General features: G+C 36.4%; 1 long non-coding RNA gene across 3 annotated transcripts in view; it reads left to right on the top strand.

The window, feature by feature from the left end:
• LOC132679466 (uncharacterized) overlaps positions 1-12296 on the top strand; it is a 404100-nt gene that overhangs the window by 302737 nt on the left and 89067 nt on the right. For all 3 annotated transcript variants that reach the window (XR_013552869.2, XR_013552866.2, XR_013552867.2), the window contains exon 4: positions 9230-9341. This is a non-coding gene — a long non-coding RNA (uncharacterized LOC132679466). The remainder of the gene's footprint in view (positions 1-9229; positions 9342-12296) is intronic.

A 12296-nucleotide genomic window follows, 5' to 3' on the forward strand; every position in this document is an offset into this window, starting at 1 on the left:
CTAGTATCCAAAATCTATAAAGAGCTCATCAAACTCCACACCCGAAAAACAAATAACCCAGTGAAGAAATGGGCAGAAAACATGAATAGACACTTCTCTAAAGAAGACATCCGGATGGCCAACAGGCACATGAAAAGATGTTCAACGTCGCTCCTTATCAGGGAAATACAACTCAAAACCACACTCAGATACCACCTCACGCCAGTCAGAGTGGCCAAAATGAAGAAATCAGGAGACTATAGATGCTGGAGAGGATGTGGAGAAACAGGAACCCTCTTGCACTGTTGGTGGGAATGCAAATTGGTGCAGCCTCTCTGGAAAGCAGTGTGGAGGTTCCTCAGAAAATTAAAAATAGACCTACCCTATGACCCAGCAATAGCACTGCTAGGAATTTATCCAAGGGATACAGGAGTACTGATGCATAGGGGCACTTGTACCCCAATGTTTATAGCAGCACTCTCAACAATAGCCAAATTATGGAAAGAGCCTAAATGTCCATCAACTGATGAATGGATAAAGAAATTGTGGTTTATATACACAATGGAATACTACGTGGCAATGAGAAAAAATGAAATATGGCCTTTTGTAGCAACATGGATGGAACTGGAGAGTGTGATGCTAAGTGAAATAAGCCATACAGAGAAAGACAGATACCATATGGTTTCACTCTTATGTGGATCCTGAGAAACGTAACAGAAACCCATGGGGGAGGGGAAGGAAAAAAAAAAAAAAAAAGAGGTTAGAGTGGGAGAGAGCCAAAGCATAAGAGACTGTTAAAAACTGAGAACAAACTGAGGGTTGATGGGGGGTGGGAGGGAGGGCAGGGTGGGTGATGGGTATTGAGGAGGGCACCTTTTGGGATGAGCACTGGGTGTTGTATGGAAACCAATTTGACAGTAAATTTCATATATTAAAAAATAAAAATAAAATTAAAAAAAAAAAATGTCTATTGCTCTTCAGGTCACAGAGGAGCAAATCTTTTAAAATGGCCATTCTAGCTTAGCCCGTGGAGAGGAAAGTCAACATATAAGAAGTTCAATTACTGTGAATTTAAAACAAACAAACAAAAAATACATCTTTCTGAAGTCACGGTTATGTTCAACTACAATGTGTCCACATTTCAAAAATGGTATTTTTCTGTTTTAAATTTGCCATCATTGCAATCCTGCTGCTCTCCCAGGGGCTAAGCCGGTGCTACCAATCGCACTGCTCTACTCTGCTGTGACCAGAATAGTCAAGGTCACTTCACATGGACTTTCCATAAGTAGAGCCACACCTGTACAAACAAAAAGCTCTTCATATATGAACACCAAAATAAAGGCTGCTGAGGAGGATATAGAGAAAATAGATGACAGATTGATATGTGCAGCACACATGGATGGACAGACAGGAGGGAGAGAATTAATGCTATTGGAAGCCCTCATAAGAGTGGAAACTATAAGGTTTGTTGTTTTTTTTTTTCTTTTCTCATGAAATGGAGGAAGCAAAAACCTAAAAGTCATGTTCCATTCAGAGCTCAAGCATGGTCCCCACACTTGTGACATTTCAGGAAACTATAAAATCTCTAGTTTCTAGGGCCATCGTCCCAAACAGTTTTATAGTTCTGTACCAAATCTTTGGCATTCCCAAGAATCTTAACAGTATCTCTGTGATATTCACAGAAAGAAGCATAAGTACAAAAATTTGGTCTTGCCTGAATTTCAGTCATTCTATGCAAGTTTTAAGTAGTTAGAATGCCCATGTAACTTATCTCACAAATTGAGCCACTTTTGAGAAAGAATGAACTGCAGGGAACAATTGCTAAAATTTAAACATTAAATTTAATGTTTAGGCAGGATTCTGGAAAGACAAAGATAAATCTGAACTGTCCTAGGTAAACCAGAATATATAGTTACCTAATGTATAGTCTGATCTGTGCACACAAACTCAACTGGGAAGAGTCTTAAAAAATTTAATTTTCTAACTGTGTTTTACCATATCTAAAGCATATTTGGGGATTGGGTAGAAATCTGCCTGTATCTATTGTCCGTATTTTCAGAGTTTCATTTAAGATTTTCAGTATCTTATAGAGCTTTTTAATTTATTCTTGTGGCAGTTCAAATTACAACATCTTGTTTGAAAACAATAATTTTCAAATTTTTCTAATTTCCTTTTCTTCTTTGAGCCTCCAGCATTTGTGTGTGTTTGTGTATGTGAGAAACACCTTAAATTCTAACCCATGGTAGCTATAGTCCCTACCTCTTCCAGAGGAGGAATTGCTTAGACCATTAAAGTCTCTGTCTGTGATAAGGATTCTTTTTGTCCCTAAATGTTCAAAGGAAGTATCTCCATTAGTAGATCAGTGAAATGAAACTTAAAATGTGCCTTACGTGTATATCCCCGCAGTTCAAGAAGGACATCATAAACCTTTCAAAAGAATATCTTTGTTAGGAAACTTGAATATAACAGAATATAAATAGAATGTCTTTTTGGTAGTTTTTTTTTGTTGTGCTTTGCTTTGCTTTGCTTTCTGTCCCGTTTCTTCTGTTCTCTTTTCTTCTCTTGCCCTCTCCTTGTTCATAATCCGTTAAGGTTCAATAAATATCTATCTTTCCTATTTTGGTAATATCTGTTTTTCTTTTTACTTAATATTATATCACCTTAACGTTCTCTCTGTAGTGCTTTGAATATTGCATGTTGATTTTCTCTATATTTTTCTCTTGAAACTACCAAATTTCTTCTATTTGGTTTGTCTGTTCAGATCTACAAGAACTGTTAATTGAGTGTACATGTTTTTGACTCTCTTTCTCCAAAATTAAAAGGTATATCTCAATAGCTTCCTGGATTGCAGCTTCTTCTTTTAAAAAATACTGTTTTTAAATTTAATGTTTATTTATTTTGAGACAGAGACAGATAGAGCACGAGCAGGGGAGAGGCAGAGAGAGAGGGAAACGCAGAATCTGAAGCAGGCTCCAGGCACTGAGCTGTCAGCACAGAGCCTGACATGGGGCTAGAACTCAGGAGGCTGTGAGATCATGACCTGAGCCTAAATTGGATGCTCAACCGACTGAGCCACCCAGGCGTCCCTCTAGCTCCTTCTAGAAGAGCAATATCAGGATGAGCTCTAAGATACTGTCTCTTTCCCTCTTTCAACTGTAATCTGCTCTCTGCCATCGTAAAAGATAGGACCACCATAGAAAATAGGTATCAGGCTCAAATTACGATAACACAATAATAATTTACAAGGGATGATCTATAAACACTTTAGGCACAAAGTGTACCATGAAGGACAGTTCAGGACCCCAGGACTAATAACGGTGGACAGTTACACATTTAAATCTAAATGGATGAGGAGACAGAGTGACTAATAGAAATTAGAAAAAGAGTGTACTGTTAATACTCCAAAGCCCAAATTAATGAAGGCAGAATCATATGGAGAGGACCAAGTTGAGAGAGGGCCAAACTGTGACCTTCAGCAAAAGGATAGAGCCAACCTAAGGAGAGCAAAAGAGAAGAAATCAGGATTTTATACAATCTTATATCACTCAGTAATTATTCTCCTTCCCTCTGCTCTCTTTGTGGGGCTCACTATTGACTGAATTAGAACTGAAACCAGACAACACAGAAGCCCTTTCATATAGCCTACACAAGTCAGTCTCCCAAGACAGCAAAATGGAAAAAGGTGGGAAGTGGTTCTGAGGGACAAATGGAAGATGATTGCAACCATCTATGCCTTTTGCCCTTCAGTAATCACCCTCTCCTTTGTGTAGCAAAACATTTGTGTCTCAGTCACAGATGAGTCACAAATTACCATCAAGATATAACATCATCTTTATTGTAATAAATAATACATTTATTATAATGTATTATAATTTTAAAAAACTGAGATAGAAAGCATTAGTCACAGCAGGTATTCTTACTTTCTTTTTTCAAAAAGCGTGTCTTCTGGTCAAAGGCACTATTATAAGAGATGCCATGGCTGTGTCTAAAGCATTCATAAGTGAAAGAAAAGTAGTGCTGATAGAACCACTACAGAGAGCAAATCCATACCCGGAATATATGTATGTGTTCTGGTAACAGTAAAGCGCCATGTTTCTGTGAGAGAAGGCGTAAAACCTAACAAATTGCCATTGTCAAGCACTTGTTTTCCCCCAGAGAATGGTGATAGAGAAGGAGTCAGCATTTGCCTCTGCTACTGAAGGGTTGAGTACTCAAACAGATTCTTCTTTCACGTTAAATGACCAACTGTATTTACCACCAAAATTGTGCCAACTGGGAAATTTTCCCTTCGAAGTTTTAGTATAAGATCACTGCTACGTCGAGTGGTAATACGAAAGCCATCGACTTCGGCGTGGGCCAGAATATCAGGAAGGTTTACCCATAAACCATGCCACTGCTTTTTTATGTGTTAACTGGCCATGAGATTAGTAAAGTAGTAACTCTGGGAGTCTATGTTCGAATTCTTTGAGGCTTTCTAGATGTTCCTACAGTATAGCTCTTTGCCTTAGATCTTCCAGTATTTTTGGATCCAAGTGGTAAGGTATCTTGACCACAATCTGGACCTGCTGCAGAAATTTGTGCTCTGGGTTTCAAACATAATTGTCCTCCATGGGGTTACTTAAAATATAGGCAGAGAAGGATAACCAGATGTAGAATTTTCTGTTTCTGAAACCTGAGAGGTCTCATGGAACACTGTGCCTCCTTCTTTTGATGGGTGATGTAAAGTGAAGCAAGGTTTCCCTTACTTTAATAGGCAACATCCCTAAATACTCTATACCATGGATCTCTAGACACTTCACCAATAGGGTAAGTCTTAAATTTTTGAGGGTTTATTTACCACACTCTTGGAAACATCTAACAGTAAAACATGTCGGATTCCTGCTACTTACTAAGTTACTGGATCCAACTAACATAAAGCAATGTAATGGATCAGCAAGTTGTTATGAGGGATGTCAAGAAGACTAAAAGTCCTCTACATAATATTATAAGACCAAGACAATAAAGATGTCCTATTGTCATTGCTACATAATGGAAACTGCTTCTGATTTTCTTTACTTATGGTAACGTAATCAATAGCATTTGGCTGGTCGGTCACTACATACCAGGTGCCAGGGCTCTGAGTATTTTCCCCAATAAAATATTATATCCAGTATGGCAGCTGCAATTGGCATTACTATCTCATTAAGTTTATGAAAACCTACTCTGAACTTCCCAAACACATTGGACTTTACATAGGCCAGGCAGGTGATGTAAATGGATTCACCATCCCTGCATCTTTCAGATATTTTTATTTTGACTTACTATTTTGACAAGGGTTGGTGGTAGTTCCAGAGATTTTATTTGTCCCTGTCTGCCATAATGACTCTCACTTCACAAGCCAGGAAAACAATACAAGGAATCTGTCAGTTAAAACCTATTTCCTCTATTCATTTTGAAATAACCACAGGCTGGGTTCAAAATGACTGTCTCCTCTTGAAGCTGGTTATGACAGGAACTGTGGTACCCACAGCCATAGATGACCTCCAGTGCCCTTGTATAATTTCCTCCCCTTGAATGATGGTGGAATCTGTAACTTGAATCTCTAAGCAATTGAATATGGCAAAGATGATAGGATACCTCTGTCATGTTTTATGGTAAAGGAGAAGGGATTTTACAGGTGCAGTTAAGGTCCCTAATCATTTCTTGACTTCAAGTTATACTGTCTTAACTTAGTGAGTCCTTTATAAGAGGGCACAGGGCTTCCTTAAAGCTAGGACTCAAAGAAGAAAAGGTGCTCTCTCTCTCTCTCTCTCTCTCTCTCTCTCTCTCTTTCTGCCCTTCTCCCTCTCTCCTCCCCTTTCCCTCCTTCCCTCCCTCCATCTTTGCCATGGATTCTATAGCCATTATGAAAGTATTCTGCCAACAACCTGAGGGATCTTGGAAGCTTGGAGCTTGGCAGTTAAGCCACCACCTTGATTCCAGTCTTGTGAAACCCTGAGCAGGAAATGAAGAACCCAGCTAATCCACATCCAGACTTTTAATCTATAGAAACTGAGATAATAGATATTGTTTTATTGTTTTAAGCTTCTGTTAGTGGTAAATCATTTCACAGCATGGAAAACTAACATAGGAACTCCTACTATGGTTGAATAGGATTTCTCACATTTTTGGCCAGATCTTGTCCAGGATTGTCCTATGCCATTGTAAGATGTTTAGAAACATCTCTGGCCTCTATTCATTAGATTATAGTAGACCTGACTTCCCAGTGTGATAGCAAAAATGTCTCTAGAAATTGCCAAATGTCCACCAGAGGACAAAAGTCACCCAGTTTCCAAAACACTGGTATAGAAGCAACAAGAAGTGATATGAATTGGTTCTTAACAGAATCAGGATGCTCCTGTGAAGTTGTGCAACAATCATCAAAAATGCAATTATTAGAAGGATTTTATAGGTAGATAATATAAAGTGTTGCCTCCACTAGCAAATAAGTCAGGGAAATGTAAAATTTCAAAGTTTTCCATCTTGTTCATATCTTTCCATAAGACTCTATTCCTTGGGATCATACAGCTTCGCCAACAATGCCTTTACTTCAGGCTTAGAAGACTTTTGGTCTTCCCATCCAATCAGATTTTATAGAGCATTTGAGAAAATTAAAAACAATGATATCACAACTACTATCTTTCTTGAATATTTTATATACAAATTTAATATCAAATTTCATTGAGTTCTGAAAAGATCATGCTAATCAGTTAGAATAAGTTTTACTTCCAAACTTTATCAAAATATCATAAATGTTTTACATTTTTAAGTAGTTTGACAAGCAGTACTATCTGGGGATGACCCCAGGAGTATAATGTTACCTGAACAATGGGCCACCTGCAACCTGGGACCCACTTCTCAAAGAAGCAGATATACCCAAACTCTGCTTCTCTCCAAGGTCTAGTGTCTTCCTTCTCCTGGTTGGAGGTGCTGTTCCTGAACCCAACTTCCCATGGGTCCCAAAGAACTCCAGGTAATGGGTAGATGTCTTTCCCAGGCAACAACTCTAAACATCTGGAATTACATTGAGACTGCTTGGAGCCCCAGTAATCTTATCATTCCCAAATGAAAAAGTTGTCTTCTAAGAAGGTAAAGGTCATAGGATACCCCTTTCTACTATGAAAAGTGAAATGCAGTGAAGTAATTGCATATCCAAAAGTTCCTTGATCTTGTATGCTTTTCAGTGTGACTAATGAGAGGATTGGGAGAAATGTACCTTCTCTTCTTATTGAATACCTGCATTTAGCATTCCCTCTGGTAAAATCAGTTCCTTATTTCATACTGTGTGTTGTGAATTGGCCTGATATATAACAGGGGGTGACCACAAAAAGATCCACTTTGTACAACATTTAGGTAAATATCCAAAATAATTTCCAGTACTTTATAAACAGATAAAATAAATCCTTCTTTATTCAGATTGGAAATATGACTTAAGTTCAACAGGTTCTCTCTCTATATTGTCAGTAATAAAATGTTCGAGCAGCTCTTCCTGTAAGTGACCAGAGGTGATCTCTGAAAATGGTTTGCTATTCACCTGACCCAGAAAATCCTACAAAATCATACAAATCAAGAGGTTCACATCTTTGTGTTCACTTTAAGAACACACTTGAAACTTCCCAGGCCATCAAGGGTATATGCATATCCAAAAAGCCGCTAAGTATCCGAAGGATGTCACTTTGCAGAAGCAATGTGTACCATTCTGTCACTACAATGGTGGAATTGATAGGTGTGCCTAGGCTGAACAGTCGAGCTGGACACAGGGTCGGTGGCCAAAAGAGTGCTGAATTTTTACTGCACATGATTAAAAATGCAGAGAGTAATGATATACTTAAGGGTTTAGATGTAGATTCTCTGGTCACTGAGTACATCCAAGTGAACAAAGCCCCCAAAATGTGGCATAGAATTTATAGGGCTCATAGTCAGATAAACCCATACATGAGCTCTCCCTGCCACGCTGAGATGATCCTTACTGAAAAAGAGCAAATGATTCCTAAATTAGAAGAGGAGGTTGCACAGAAGAAAAAGATATCCCCGAAGAAATTGGAGAAACAAAAACTTACAGCCTGAGAGTAAATTCTGTATAAAATAAATGCAAACAAAAGTAAAAACGGAAAAAAAATGTTCAAGCAAACCCTTATGATTTTTCACTGAATTGTAAACTCTCCAGTGAAAATATATATGGTATGTACAAATAAAGAGTGTAGTGTATTCTCCTACTCTGTACTACATATATGACGTATATATATTACATTATTTTTTTACATTATAAATACACTGCAATATGGAGATATTTTATATAGATAACAGACTAAGCTATGGAAACAGCTTTAACTTTGCTGGCATATTATTGACAAATCAGAAATATAATTGCCTTTCTACAGTTTCTGATCTTAGCAACTTAAACATAAATTGTTCTTTATTCAGTGATGGAAAATGAACTCTAATAAGTGAATTGTACAGGCATTACAGATTGGCAAAAGCAAGTATCGTTCTCGCTATGTCAACTCTATTCTGTGTCTTTGTATAAATAGCCAGAGGCAGGCTTGAATATTTTACTTTCATTTGAAATCGACCAGTGATTTCATGTTATTCATTCCCTGGTGCCAAGACCAGCAACACTGCTGCAACACGTTTGTCTGTCTGTTTGTTTGTTTGTTTGTATTTTAATTTATACTGTGGCAATGTTTCACAAGTTTGTGTATAATTATCTCCATTTCAAGCAGGAGGTACAGGGAATAAATTAAAAGAGAGAAATCAGAGCCACCCTACAAAACTATTTCATAATTCCCGTCTTAGCCTTGAAGCATAAGTTCTTGAAAATTCCGATATTAAGCTCACACTCTGTTATTTATGTCTTCAACTATAACAAGTATTTACCCCATATAATCCCAGAGGACCCTTTTCTTTTTTTTATTGCTTATACACAGCTGTTGTTTCATATGGCCCATGAACAGAGGAATGAATGAATATTGATAACAATACATTTATACTTGCAAAATTATTTTAGGTATCTGCTACTTTTTTTTGTCTTCTCCACCTCTTTTCTATTGGGACTGCCCTTCCTGAACAAGTACTAAAACACTTGACCTACACCAGTCAATTAGAGCACCCCATATTCCTGGACCAAGGTTTTGGTGCAGGAGTATGCATGTGGCTCAAGTATGTTGAATAAGGTATCTTTTGAGCAGATTGATATAAAAGATGGGAGATACAGTGTCTGTTTCCTTTTCAGATGGTGTGCTGTATGGACCATGTAAGCCTGAGTGGCTGAAGAATTATTTCCAGCAATGGAGAGAGTTCTCACTAGAGAATGAAGCCAAATAACTGAAAACAGAGGTGAAAGGGTAAGAAACACAGTGACACCATTTGATAGCAAAGAGAGCCAATAGATTTCATTTTTTATTTTGTTTTTGTCTTATTGTGGTTTTAAAAGTCATTTTGAGTTGTTTTATGACATTTGGAACTGAAAGACTTCTGATTAATATAACTGTGCTATATAATTTAGTATAAATTTCCTCCCTGCAAATCAGAATTCCATTTTGACCTAGTTCGTCTTTTAAGAGATAGAGTGTATTAGTTAGGTTCCTGGCAGGAAACAGATCCCATTCTCAATGGGTAAATTGAAAATAGTTATTGAAGAGACTACTTACAGAAGTGGACAAGGTCAGAAAAAAACAACATAATATGATGAAGCTAAAATAAAAACATCCTGAATTTCATAATATCTTAAAGATCAGCATAATTCTTCAGCATATGCAAGAAATATTTTAATTTGGGGCCTTTTCCCCCACACTAGTGAAAATTTTATAGAAAGAAGGTAATGATAAGCTTTTTAGTACAATTTTGTAGACCCTTCCTAAAATTTCATTTGCAAAAAATTGAAATACTGAATGAAAAACATTTTTTCCTCTGGAGACAATGCATTTACCAAATCTAGAAAAAAGTGGAACAATAGCCAAGATGTATGGCACTCCTTAGCCAAATTAGTATCTTTCCAACATAAGTAATATTTCTCTTCACAGTAGCTGCCCAGAAAGAATAAGTAAATATTTAGAAAGTTTTTGTGGAGACATAATAACGTAAGTTCAGACAGGTTTATTAGACAATGAAAGAATTGCCAATTTTTCCTGAAGTCTACTAGAAATCTCTGCTGTAGCTTACATGAAAAAAGAATGCTCTCAGTTAAATAATATTCAGTTATTTTAGGTACACAAATGGTTGAATCATTGAGGGAAAATACACAATTAAAACAAATCACGAAAGCCGTTCTGTAAATAAAATGATTTATTTTGTCATAAGTTATATTTGTAACTTGATAACTAGCTTGGGATGGAAATAGTCTCAACTAGCCTTAAGTAATTTTTAAAGATATATGCTTAGAAAACAGGAAAAAACAATTATATTACATGTGTTTTCTAAATATGCAGAATATACCAAATTCACATTTAATCACCTTAGAAGAGCAACTTTTGCATTATTAGAATACTTGTTTGGCTTCATTTGCTTTATTCACTCAGTTTTCCCAAATGAAAAGCAATAGTGCTATCTGATAATAACAAAGTGATGACTATCCAGAAACTTGGTTCAGCATATTGGAGTATTGCTATTTATGGGCACTAGTGTATTAATGTCAAAGTGGATTCTTATTGTGGCCACGTGTATTCCTGGTGTACGGTTAGTTCTGAGTTCTATGTGAAGATTAGAATTAGATAGTATCAGAATTAAGTAAAAACTAGGAGACTGCCTAATTTTAATATTTACTCAGCTGAAGTCCAGATAGTTTAAGGAACTTGTTTAAGAGCACGTAGGTACTTCAGAATAACCCAGGACTATAATCCAGTTATGAATTAGGAGTGTGTCTTTGGATTCTTGGTGGAGACTTCACAAAAAAATATTTACAGCTGTTAACAGTGCAAACTGCTTGATCACTGTCGTTAACAATAAGCGGAGAATCATTAGGTTTTTGTAGTTTTCCCTTGTAAATTTTATCATTTGTATTAGTCTTAGTCTCAATATGCTGGTTTTAAGAATATGCCATGCATGATGCACATCTAGGGTTCCTCTAGGACCTAAGATAGTGTTTTATACCTCCTAAGTATTGAATAAGAAGTTACACTTTGCACCAATGTTAGCTTTCCCCAAGCTCGTAAGTCATGGCTGTAATGGTTAGGTCCATTTTTACCATGATCTCTATCACTGAGGCACAGCTATTGAATCTCAAAGTTAACTCTACCTAATAAAATGAGGATTCCATCACAGGTAGATAATAACTTAATTTGCCAGGGCATGATTTCTAAATACTTTGAACTGTGATTTTCTAACATAGTTAGAACTATGTTTCTAACAGTAGTGAATATATTTTTTAGATGGCCATGAAAATTTAATTATGTTTATGAGAAGGATTTCATTCATAGTGGTAATAAAATGAATATTTCAAAGTATAAGCTGGAAATTCTTAGTCGAGGTGATGCAGTAATTCATAATGCTGATAATTTTGAAATTGCTAGAATGAAGCTTCAACTTTTCTAAAACGCTCTTTGGAAATTGGTGAACTGAAAGTCACCTATTCACCTACTGATTCTTGTGCAGTAGGAAATTTGGTTGATGGCTTGAATTAAGCTTTTTTTTTTTTCACATAAAGAGAATAGAGATTCAATCAAGTTGTAAAATATAGATATACTTCCTGCATTTTGCTAAATGCTGGGGAGCAGAGGATCTCTTAGAGAAAATTCAGTATAAAACTAATTTCAGAAAAAGCTTCTCAGTCCTGATGAGGAAATTGTTGAATTATTTAAACTGCATAGGATTGAGATGTAAAAGCAATAATAGATATGGTAATACACAGAAATGATTGTTTAATGAGGACTGGGTCATCAGGAAGTGTTTCAAGAAAAGATAAGATTGAAGCTGTTATTTGAGGAATAGTTATAATTTGAATTTGGTTTGGTTTAGGATGTACTTGCTAGAAAAATATTTTACTATAATCCTTTCAGTTAGCCTAGAACAAGCATCCAATTTATATCTGTCTTTTTTTTTTTTTTAGCTTTAGGATTACTTAGGCATTATCAGTGGAAAACAAATTAAGCAACACTTATTTAAGCAAGAAGTAGTTAAGTATATTTTCTTCTAAAGTTAAACATAGCTTGCAGGATTTTGACCCAAAGCACTTCCTAAGTCCTCAGGCCAGTAATATGAAGGATTAGCTTCTGGACCAGTTCTATTTAATGAACTACTTACTAGGTATCATTTTTGGCTCTTATATTAAAATCAAAATGATTTTATGTCACTAAGCTAGAATA

The sequence above is a fragment of the Panthera onca genome, chromosome A2 (assembly GCF_046562875.1).
Source record: "Panthera onca isolate mPanOnc1 chromosome A2, mPanOnc1 haplotype 2, whole genome shotgun sequence".
Lineage (NCBI taxonomy): Eukaryota > Metazoa > Chordata > Mammalia > Carnivora > Felidae > Panthera > Panthera onca.